This window comes from Dermacentor variabilis, chromosome 2 (genome assembly GCF_050947875.1).
Source record: "Dermacentor variabilis isolate Ectoservices chromosome 2, ASM5094787v1, whole genome shotgun sequence".
Taxonomy (NCBI): Eukaryota; Metazoa; Arthropoda; class Arachnida; order Ixodida; family Ixodidae; genus Dermacentor; species Dermacentor variabilis.
This window is the reverse complement of record NC_134569.1, coordinates 179,623,531-179,636,121: the sequence shown is the minus strand read 5'-3', so window position 1 is coordinate 179,636,121 and position 12,591 is coordinate 179,623,531. Positions and strand designations below refer to the sequence as shown.

Genomic DNA, 12,591 nt, shown 5'->3' with positions numbered 1-12,591 from the left:
CTAAAACTAACATACCGCAACGTATAACAATAAGGGCTGCAAGCCTTCTATCACGCAAAACAGAAAAAGAAACGGGGTGCGTGAATTAAATTTTCAACGCGTATTACAGTAGCATTTTCGAGTCTCACTGTATTAACATAAGCTTTTGCTCCAACCAACACCAGTCGAATTTTCTGGCAAATCATGAAGCGCAAGCACGGTCAACGATAAAATATCTTTATACACAGAATGGCGAGCAAGACGAAACAGCATGGGCGCTCTCTCTGTTGTGTATTGCACTATATTATCACTGACAATGTTATACGACCTGGGCTACGCCCACACTGCTGAAACGGAAACGCTATGCGGAAGAGCCACCAACAATTCGTGGAAATACCGGAGTTGCGGTCTGTGTGGCGTTTCTCACACGTTTCCCAGACCAGCTCAAGGTCCTGTAGATATCTGCTGCGTGTTGATAGAATGATCGTGAATAAGGAAAAGTGACTACGTGCTAACTGAAAAGGTGAACAAGCCTGTGCGTTATAACGACTTCTTAGTATTTGAGATCTATATACCCACTAATATTTAACGGTGTAAGCGAAGCTCAAATTTCAAAATACTTATTTCGTTTTTTTCTTGACGTCAAGCCACGAGGTTAACGCTATTATATCAAATGAGAAATTATCCTTAAAAAGAGCATCAATTAAATGGAATAAAGCTTTCACTCAACGCCCAGTACTGTCATTTATGTTTAAGTTTTTATTTAGTCTAATATTTATGTAATTTTTATTGTCTTTCCCTAGACACCGCCACGGGTCGCCCATCCGCCGCTCTGTCCAGAAATTTTAGAGACACCTGATGCAAACAAACAAAAAGTAACTAATAAGTTAACGAACGAAACACTGTATTGTGGAAATCGCAAGAAAACAAGAACGAAAAAATATACGAACCAAACGCCGTATTCGTGAAATTGTGAATGTGCCGAATCATTGAGACCCTCCGCTATATGTGATAGGGAGCCAGTTGGAAATTTAGACGTGATGCACGTATTCCTAAGTAATACGCTATACCTTGGGGAACGTCACTGCTGAGAACACGCGATATTAGGCAGGAAGGCACTCAATGCGCGCGCGGTATTTACGCTCTCTCAAACCTGATAAATTTAAGAAAATTGTTGTAAATAATCACTATTATGGCTTGTGCCATAATGCTGAAATCCTTCATGCTCCCCGTCAGAGACAGCTTCTATTTTTTTTTGTCAACTCCTAGCTAGACAAGAAAAAGAAAAACAACTTGAAAAGAAACACTATTCACTGCCATCTGCCGCCTTTTCTCGCACTATTCTGTAGCACACGTGTTGGGCGCCCCCGATCTAAGGCACGAAGAAAAGGCGGAAGTAAAGCGTGACTCGCTGTCATTGTGAAACACGTATTAGGAACACGTGCCGAGCGCGTAAGCATGCACGCGGCGTTTCGAACGGGTATGGATCAGCGTATTTAACCTTGGAGCCAGCCGCGAATGCGAGATAAGGTCGGCGACACGTATATATCTGTATCGCGCCGGCACACCGCCAGTTGTTTACTGATTTGCATTTTGCATCGGAGCGCACGGACTCGTTGGCTGATTCAATCGAACGAGAGTGCACGTGACCTTTATCGAAGTGTTTTCGCTAGTCTCGTGAAATACCAGCTCATCGCAAGCGAGCTGTTGAGGATAATAATGACACTGTAGGGAAATTTGAACACAAGAAGAGCCAGTAGCTATACATCAAAGGCAAGGAGGTTAACCAGGCTGAGCCCAGTTGCCTACCCTGCACTGGGGAAAGGGGGAAAGATGAGTGAAAGATGAGCAGAGAGGAAACGTTCTAAGTATGCACGCAAAAAAAATGCATAAGCGTTCATTGTTACAGCCAGTCACTGGCAGTCATATAAGATGGTGTACCTCAAGAAGGGCGCCTTTTTGGCCTTCGGTCATCGCAGACGCACGAGGACACTGTCCCAGCATTTTCTGTTGTTTAAAAGGAATTGCGATCTTGTTTCCCTAAAAGCGGCAGTTACAAACAATGACGCAGGCGTTTATATCAAATTGCAATACAGGGTATAAAAGATATAGTCTCCAGTTTCCGCCACTATGCGTGGGCATTACCTTGGCATTGTTAAACACTGCACTTTTGAAAGGTTGGACAGCGCATGTTGCCAATATGCAAAGTACGCCTGGACAAGCACACCCACGCCGACACAATTACACTTAAGGATACGAGGGTTCCTTTTGTATGCACAAAACGCCATAATATGAGCTTGCTGCTGTTCGTCAAAACTGTGGTCTCGGCACCTACTCGGGAAAAATAGGACAGTATCGTTCACTGCACGCTTCCCGGTGATGCTTACAAGGAAATCGCCGCCGCTTTGCCGACGTTGTTTACACCGTGCGCCTTGCATACTCCGCTGCCGACACAGCACGCGCTCGGCCTTGGAACCGTCACGGATTCTTCGGCCGATGAAAGAACTTAGCCAATGCAGCGACGATAACCAAAAATAAACAATAGAAAGGAGGATAGGCCGCCTCCGTTTTGAAACGGGTGTACGCGGTTTACACCGTGGGCGGCAGCAGTTCGTTCGCGCGTGTGATAGACAAGCTATCCTGCTGCCAGCCCAAGACACAAGTACACTCAGCACCCTGTCTCGCGCCGCCGAAGTCGGCGTGCTATCGAGTGACAAGGGGGGCGGCGCGTCCCCGCAAGCCTCCCATGACTACGTCGCCGTTGTTTCCTCAATGCGCACGGTTGCCGCGTCTGCTTGGCAGCCAGTTTCTTTTCTTTTTTGCTTTCCACCCACGTTGGCAACGCTGTGCAAACGCTCTCTCAACGCCGCTCTCGTGTTGCCAGATGACCGCGCGTCGGGTATCGCTCTTCCCCGGAAGCTGAGCCCGAGGCACTATGACGAAATAGCGATGGGCCGGTAGCGTTTCCGCTCGCGTTATGCGTGCCCGGTAATAAGGCGGCTTCGCGACCGCAGCTCGGCGTCGTCCCAAGGAGACAGCGGACCGCTGAAAGCAACACGCCTGCGAGTTTCTTCTGCGTTTATGTTTTTTGCCTCCAAGGTGGGTTTGCAACTTACTTTGGGAATGAGCGTAAGTTTATAGTAGCTTTGTTCACTTATAGAGTTTTATCTCCTTGAAGCTGAACACTTTCTGTTTCTGTTGTTTGTTTATGTATGTATATAACGTTTCCGTTCTTGTGAGCACTTAGAGCGTTCGTTAGTAGAGTAACCATGGGCTGCCCTGCCGCTGCTGTGATGTCACGCGTGAATCAGGCTCTCCCATGTAAAATGTTATCAGCGATAAATAAGCACATACCACGAGAGCTCTTCAAATGGCGAGCTTTAGACCTATCACTCAGATAGATCTTGCGTGTGTTTTACAAAATTATGTGTCACCAACCGCTTAGCCAAGTCCCGGCTCCCTGCCCTATTATGAGGCGTGCTCACAAATGCTCTTATACGTGCATATAAACGGACTGAAATTTTGTAGCAATGTGCAAGGAAGCCTCTAGTTGATATTCCGAAACATGCAATGAGACACTAATTATATCTTAGGCCGCTACTATTGCATTCCTTGCGTTATTTGTCAGAATAGTGCACCAAAAGCAGACTACTTATTAAGCAGGAAAAAGAAGTAACAGATGATGATGATAAATAGGGTTTAACAGTGCAAGAGCCATGTACGGTCAAAGAGGTTAGGATGTATAGGATGACGTGAAATGCCATGGCGACCTTAAATTCGTTAAAAGTTATTTAGGGCACGTATTTCAATGTTAGGTGCTTTATGATTGAAGTACCATGCATGGCTACAGAGCAGAAATGACAATAAGTGAAATTCGTCAGCAAAACTAGAACCAGAGCGAATAGGTATGGTGTCAACTGAAATTTGGGAGTGGGCATAGCTGCAAAAAACGTATCTGTTTTAGTGTACCTACAAACGGCATAATGTGCCAAGGTGCGCACATAGAACACTTGCAGCGCAAGCGCCAATAGGGCTTGGCTCCCGTAGTCTCATCACAAAACAAGGCCTCGACGTGAAGGCTGTGTGTGCAGTGTATATTCGACTCTGGGTACTATTTTATCGGAACCTCCATCTTTAGCAAGGAGATGACTGTTTGAGCAGGAAACATTGATTTATCAGTCAGCAAAAAGGCAAGATGCGATGACAATGATTGATTGTATGCCGATGAGAAGTGCTTCCTTCTTTGCGTCACGCACCCCTTGCATTTTATTATAAGTACGTACGCTATTGTTGGCGTCTCTCCGCACTAATGACACTTGCAAGGATCAGCTTTGCATGTTTGTGGCCTATGCGTAGTCTTGCACAGGGAGACGTCCGCCATCTTTCTTGTCGCTCTAACATGTATGATCGGAGATAAGCTTCTACGATAGGCAGTTTGTTCGCAGTTTGCTTGTTCCATTTCTCTTGCCAAAACGTTGGCAGCTTCCTCCTAGTGTGGGGCTTAATGTCTAAGAAACCAACGCTTCAGACGCACTGCTAGCCTGCTTGACTGATGTCGCCATTTTGTCGGTGTCTTTATTGCACATTATACTAGGGTGTACGGGAATGCCGCGTGCTACTATGTTCGAGCCTGTTTGGTATGCTGCGGGAAGCGATGCAACGCGTTTATTGAAGGTAGGATTCTTGCTTTCCGTACCAGATCTAAGTTCTTGGACTAGACTAAGGGGCTCAAAATTGTAAATTATTGCTTTGGCTTGCTTACTTTGACTGACGTGTCTAACAGAATTCTGAATGGTGCATGCCTCGGCGCTAAGTATGCTGAATTGTTTGTTTATCGTTTGTTCAAGTGATAATTCAGGGCTAGTAAAGCATATGACATGGAATCCGGTGTTTTCGAACCGTCAGTATAACATTACCGCATCGGTACCTTGACTGGAGAAAAAAAAGAAAGAAAACAAAAGAAAATGTGGCTTTTAATTTCATTCAGACGAGCCTTGTTCGATCATTCTGTGATTGAAATGTCACAGTAGATAGTGGGGCGCTTCCAACGAGGTACGCCAGGACGCAACACTTGCACATTATTAAGAGGGAGTGATATATTGACGCTCTCACAGAGGTTTCTTAAAGAGCAAATGGCTCACGAATTTAAGATTTGATATTTAACACACTAATGTGGTGCATTTTAACAGATACAGATTAATTAGCAGGATAGGGTTTCCCAAAGTTAAAAACTGTCCTGGGTGCCACCCTAGTAGAAAAGACATACAATGTTCAATTTTAACAGGCAACACTCAGTTGCTTTCAGAGATATTATGCTTAATTTAAACCGAACATTCTCTACAACGAATCATCGGACTATACAGAAACAATATTAGCAAAATAACACAGCTAAGGAAAAGAAACCGGAGAAAAGACAAAAGAAGGAAACTATTAAACATACATAGAAGAACAATAACATGCGCAGTAGCAGCTAACCAGGTATATTTTCTTACAAGAATTATTTCAGTAAAGGAAGACAGCGAACGCAATAAGGAAAGTGATTTGATTTCACATAAAATGCTATACCAGTTTGATATTCCGGCAAAAAAGGCAGTTTGTTTGCCGTAGTTAGTTCTAGCTTTTGGGAGTAGTAGGTTTTGTAGCTCTGCAAATATGATTTTGTTAGTGTAGGCAGGCCGGCTGTCAGTGAAGAGCAATGTTTATTGCCGATGGGACACTGGAATATATAGAAACAGGAGCGTGACGGTCACAGGTCATGATGCCGAGTTGCTGGCAGCATGATGTCACAGTGACTCAGCTCTGCTACAGTTAGCATTGATTATACTTTCAAGAGCTACCTGTTTGCGTAGAAGACCAAAAATTAAGATTGATAGCTTATGAAAAAGCAACTCACAGAGAGGAAGGATATTTACATTTTTAATATGGCAGGGGAATGACGTATAGATGGGCGAAATGTCATGTGTCTTACAGCCCGATTTTGTAAGAGGTAAAGGTGTTTGAGGTGTGTGTTATATGTGTTGCCCCAGGATGACACGCAGTAAGAAAGATGACTATTAGCGTAAGCATAATATTGTCATAAAATATTGTGAGGCTGGAAGCAGAAACGTGTTCATGAATTAAACGCGTTCAATTACATGAATCCAAAACGGATATTTTCAAAGGAGCGATGTCACATGAAGATCAAATGTGAAGCGCCTATCAATGGTTATGCCAAGAAACTTGGTACTGTTAGAGGTATAGCGTGATTGTCAAACGAAACTGCTAAGCTGGAGTTTATGCGTAACAGGGGAGAAGGGAGTACCATAAATGTGGCCTTAGAAGGATTAATATGTAACAAGTGTGCCTTACAGCTGGACTGCACATGGCGAATGTCGTAGTTAAGTTTTTATTGAATAGGATTGCGAGATTTATGAGCCAAAATGGTGTTACCATATGAATGTAATATACAACGAGATTGGAAATGTGCTGTAGTTAGAGGATTAATGAATACAAGGAACAGTAGGGGAGGTCCAAGAATAGATAGGAACGGTCTACAGGCTCTACACCATTTAAGAAGTGGCGCTCGTGTGGAGCAATTTCCGGCAGATTTTGCACAGCTAGGTCCACTTGTAGCTATAGGCACCCTGCGCATGACCAGGCAGCGCCACTGATGATGATGATAGCAATGATGATGGTGATGTTTACTGGCATCCACTTTCAAACGGGGCTGGGACAAATAGTCAGCTAGCCTGCCTGACTCAACCAGGTTTTGCTGCATATATCGCGCTCTAGACTTTTGCCTATCTGATCTCTGCGTAACTCTCATGTTTAGAACCTCGATCACTATAATATATCATTATTAACACTTGCAATGACTCCGGTTCTGTCAATCTTTTCCCTGCTGTTTTTTCCACGAATACAATAATCGTCTCGAAATGCTCGACTGCTGGCCAGATAATGATTCTATCCGATTTGAATCAAAATACTTTTGGAAGTTGGACACTCCCTATGGGTTTCGCTGGGTTAATATCTTAAATAACGTTGTCCCCTATCGAAAAGCGCCGCCGGACGGCCGTCTTGACGTTTCTTGGGGCATGGCCTCCAAGATGAGGCAGCGCCCCAGCTCGGAGGCGATGGTTGGGGGAAGGGGAGCTGGCGCGGTTATCGCTATGGAAGTAACAGCCTGTCCGTGATCATAATGACAGGGTTCCTATAACTGCGAGGCTTGGATACCTTCTTTCGTGGCACACACTTTAAGAAGAGAAAGCTCATAATACTTCAGGCAACGTCTACGAATTGCGGAGGTGGCGGTTGCAGGTGGTTTCAACGTGACCAGGGTACATGTTCTTCAAACTGTAGTCCGCGGAGTGTATTGTCTGCCCTTCTATGACGTCCTGTTATTGTGCGCTGTTTCCGCTCAGGCAGTGCCAAGGCAGAAATTTATTATTAAGCTTCCCCGCAGCATCATGTACATCGGGTTGTTGTTTACGGCTTTAAAAACAACCGAAGAATTCATGCAGACTTTTGCGACTGCCGAGCTGGTGTCGCGGTGAGGTGAAAACACGCTGCGGCTGTGTCTTTACACGTTCACAGGCTGCCGTAAAACTTGTGCACAAGTCAGCGACGTACATGGAATCTTCTTTCGCCGTAGAAAGGGTATCGGGCTTCAGAAGAATTCACGAACTAAAGGCAGAATTTAGTAACGGCTTGTTGGCTAGCCGCGGTTTGTAATGTAAGCATGAGTTTACCCTGGTTTCAGGCGCTTCAGGTCTGGGGTATGCCGAATGCCAATCAGCTGATGCGCACGTTGCAGAGACAAAAGTCTTTTCAAAATAACCCACATTGCTAGATCCTGCGTCAATCAGGAAGCGCTGCTTTCGAATAAAAAAATAACAGCTAAACGCAGTTTCAAATATTTTATTGCCCAAGAAGCAGAATGAATGACGAGGCAAAGTTGTCGCTCACACAAAAAAAGTAGTTCGTGCGTTTGAGTTGATTTTCTGTTCAGGATGGGGTTTTCAGAAGCGTCGTTAACTAGAACCATACCAGTAACGGTTGCCTTAGCCCAATCAAGTTGCTTGGCTTGATTACAATTTGGATTGAGGTGAAGTATACTAAACACATCCATCACATTGACACGCGCTGCCTCAGCCAACTCGCAACATCATCTGCTGCTTTGCAAAATGGAGTAGTTGGTGAAGTGTGCAAGTAACCGGCTGGTAGAGTGGGGAATAGCAGATATTTTGGAATAAGAAGTCTGCTTAATGTGGGGGATTTCTAAACAGGTATTTATGAAACGGGACGGCAATCTGTAAGACGTCGGCGAGAGAGAGAGAGAGAGAGAGAGAGAATTTATTTGAATGAAGGCATAGAGGTCGGCCTGAGCTAACACGCTCTAGCCTGCTACTCTGCACATGGGGAGGGGGAACAGGGACATAAAGGCGTGATGAGGGATGATGATGACATAGAAAGAGGGGTGCGCGCGCAACGGTGAAAGCAAGTTCAACAGTCTGATAATAAACATTCAGAAAGCTCATTAATGAAGCGACTATCTGATTCCGTATCTATAGTCAGTAGCCACCAATTCAAGTGAACTTAGAGGCGATAGGACCTCCCCTGCGTGAGCCTCCCCTGCGTGAGCAGCACAAGTGCCAAACAAAAGCTTTATAGCATGTAAAGAGCTGCGATAAGCGGCTCTAGCACGGCGAGCACCTGCAGGGCACTTGCAGCGGCCGGATCATGGAGACCACCGAGAATTACGCGAATTGACTCTAGAAGGTGCTTCAGCATTTTCTGTACGCTCTCTTTCTAATTGTATCCATCTCCTTGCTTGCGCGTAGTGCCACCGGTTTCATTGGCCGTATCATTCTTGGCTTCATGGCGCAGAGAACCACTAGGGCCCGCTGACATGGCCGTGGGCCTAGAGGGCAGAAAGGGCTATTCCGTGTATGTATCAGCTGGTGGAGGTGAATGTTTGTCGCGTGCTGTCGTCGACCTTAAATTAGCAGTAGGTGCCGTTGCCGTCCTTGATGCACGCACAGGCAGAGGTGGTTGTGGCGCCTGTGCCCCGCTATGTAGTTCTTCTGAAATCGCTTTGTGGCGCTTTTTTCGCGAGCGTTGGTTACGTTGGCGAACATATTGAGCAGCCTCTTTACGTGAAGATTGGTCTCCTGCCTTTTTTCGAAGAATATGAACTTCTCGTTTCATCTTTGGGCATTCCTTCGAAGTCGCTTCGTGAGAGCCAGTATAGTTGGGACATTTAAATGAAGACGCCTCACAGTCGGTGGTATTATGCTCTCCACTGCAACGCGAGCAGGTGGCTTTGCATGTACATACAGCGCTCACGTGTCCTATCTTTAGACATTTCCGGCACTGAACAGGCCTAGGAACCAATGGTCGTACACGGTTTATCATGTAGCCAACTTTGACAGACGCTGGTAATGTCGCAGAAACAAACATTAACTTGATACATCGGAAGTTCCCCAAGCGGTGAATCACAAGAATGCGCACCGATGACCTCAAAAGACTCTTGAGGTCCGCATCCTTCATGTCAAGCTCCACGTCGGAAATCACACCAGTCGTTGTCTCGTTCCCGTAAGTACTAAAGGAGCAGACGGCGATTGCGCTTAACTGTGGAATGGTCTTTAACTTCTCCAGTATTACGGAATTTTTCACATCTATTATCATGATGTTCTTGCGAGCGTTGATCCTGATCTCGTTGATTTGACCAGGGGCCACACTTTCAAAATATTTGGTTAGAAACTCTCTGCTGAAGCAGTTCATGCTATGTGACGTCGACAGCGGCACGTAAGAAACCAGGAAGGATTCCTGCTCACTCTGATTCGATAAAGTTGTCTCAGTCGACATACGGCGCATCTTCTTCATACAGCAGCCTATGGTGTACTCGCTGTCAGAGTCCATCGCTTCTGGCGTTGAGCTCTCCCAGAAATCTAGCTAGTCCGAGCTTCTAAAGGCACGTTGTCCAAAAGTGAGCGATGAAGCGGATGACTAACCTTGTTCAGGTGGTCGTGGGAACATCTTCTTGCTCATCCGTCATGAAGTGACTCTTACGGAAATAAATGTGATGACGTTAATCGTGTTTTCAACGTCCGAGTGGCATTCATCAGCTGTTAGAATTCGCATTACTTTCATCGACTTCTTACGTATTACGCTCGGTTTCCTCAACAAAATAACCGCAACCGAGTGGAAAAGAAACGTACTGCAGGTAACTCGATCACCTTGTCATCAGAATAGATGAAATGAATATACCGAGTATGCTGATGACTTTCTTCTAAGAACCAGCTGGGTTCAGAGTTCGGGCCATTGCTTCTCCGATATGCGGGCCGGCAATATGCTTCGTACCAGGAGCATTGCTGTAAATATTGTGCAGCCTACAGCGCAGTAGGTTTTGCGGTTTGGACGAGGACGCATTGCAATTAAAGTGGAGAAACTCGGTTTTCAGGTTAAAGGGACACTGAAGCTTAATATTAAGTCAATGTGCGCTGTTCAAATACCATTTCAGAAACTTCGAAACGCTTGTTTCATGCGAAGAAAAGACTTATTTTAAGAGAAAATGCGTTCTGAAGCGTCAGCGTACCCCTAGCGCAGTTCAAGTCGCCCGCCCTCCGATCGAGGAGTGGTGACGTCATGGTCTCATAGTGACGTTGTGCTATCGGTGAGCAAAACGGCGCCCGCAGACGGCGCTACGGCTGTTCTGCGCAAAACGCAAACGCGCGGCCAGCAACAGAGTCAAGACAGAGCCGACAGCAGCGCGAAACTGGAACTATGGTAGCTAGTGAAAGGGAAAGCGCGCGACGATAAGCTGGTTCTATATTTTGCGACGCCAACTTTAACCCTCGTTGCAGTGGACGACCCTGACAACGACACATTGTTTCGCGATGCTGGGCTCGACTTCAACGATTTAAGCACTGATGAACGTGACCTGCTGCTGAGGGCTCGCGCTGCCGGCGTCGTTGCGTACTACTACGTCGGCAACTGTATGTCATGGCTGTACATATACACACATTTCTATCTTTTCCTTCGTGAAAACCAAATGCTGCACTCGCCGCCCCGTCTTCAACCTGCAGTTGTTCTTGCGCTTCGGAGAATGTAGGCAAGACCGACGGAACAGCGCTACGGGAAAGGCACTTTGAAAGGCACTCCACACGACTTCAGTAAGTCAGCGTTCAACTCGTAATCCTCTGGACGAAAGTGCAGCGAGCACACTGTGCGATTTTTCGGCTTAACGGTACGGTACGGTACGGTAGGTACGGTACTTAACCACTTCGAACGCAGGTTCACTCGTTGGTACAAAATGATGAGTAACGTTGGATTCGCCGCTGCAACTGCCCTTGGCCAATTTCCGCGGACCCTTCGCGCATCCCACGACATCACATGGACGTGGCATTCTCGCTGCTTGTTCCAAATGCAAGTTTCGCGAGTCAGCAGAACCATCGCAGGACGACGCGATAACGAAACAACTGAAACTCCAAAGCGTGCTCGGCGCCGAGTCGAGAGCGCAGAGTCGAGCAAAAACGAGACCTTTCGACCACCCATACTACTCAAGGGTAACGTCAAAATCTTATTGCTTCTCAGAATCGAACAGGTGTAGACAAGTAGCATTTTCTTCCGTCTTATAACCTAATAAAATGACTCTTTGAATACGAGTAGTTGAGTCCCTCTGACACAAATTATGATGAGTAGTGCCTTCGTCATCGGGCTAGTACCGGAATATCGCTGGGGGGTCTCAAATCGTGTCATGAATTTACCGCAATTTCTCGGTTACTAAAGCTCTGTTCGGAATTATATTGACGCCTTAGACGCTCTAGAGCACTGCGTTATCACTTTGACTTGACTTCATAGTAACCTTTAGTGTCCCTTTAAGTGTAAGGGATCCAGAAGAAAACCAAAGTGAAGTGCCCGTCTGGTCTCTGTTTATTGACGCTGCCATTACTGCTGCAGCTCTCAAATTGTGCTTGCGTCCCTGCTAGAGCGCCATCGTCGGGGCTGGGGTTACATCTGGAGGGTGCCTATAGAGAAACTATTCCTCCTCTGTATGAGGCGAGAGGAGAATAATTGAGGACATCGGGGAAGTACCGTCGTCCGGTAATAATATATATATGCACATGATGACTATACGAGTATATAAAGTGACCTGGCCGTGCATTTCCATTTATTCGGGCGGTGTCATTTACAAGCATGCAATCCTCTCAAGTGCTCTAGCGGTGGCCGTTATATAGCAGAAGTTGCAGCGCTTCAAGGGGCAGCCATCTTTTGAGGGCGCTTCAGGAGCTGGCGAAAAGATCAACCGGAATAATGCACAGCCTGTACTTCATGCTTGACGCCAGTGTTACCCTGTCATGCCTTTTTCGTCAGTTGCCCCGTCATCAAACCAGCAGCCCAGCGCGGGACGAGCCAGCACGTGTCGGCGCGGACCGATATTAAGTGTTGTGGTATGCGTGATACAATATTCTGGTCTATACTAAGCAGAGTTCGCAGATGCCCGTCAGTGAAAATAATTCTTAGCTTTTTCGATCAAACATGACTTCTAGTGAGCGGGCTGCTATATGCTGTCGCTCGCAATTCGTAGTGTACGCAAATTGCTAACTTCAGCTTAAATGTGGTATTCAGAGC

General features: G+C 46.1%; 1 protein-coding gene across 1 annotated transcript in view; it reads left to right on the top strand.

The window, feature by feature from the left end:
- Positions 1-4,640: 4,640 nt before the first annotated feature.
- The window catches only part of LOC142572967 (proline-rich protein 5-like), a 57,230-nt gene continuing 49,279 nt past the window's right edge, over positions 4,641-12,591 (top strand). Inside the window, exon 1 of the mRNA XM_075682446.1 lies at positions 4,641-4,653. The gene's annotated coding sequence lies outside the window, so the exon portion shown is untranslated. The remainder of the gene's footprint in view (positions 4,654-12,591) is intronic.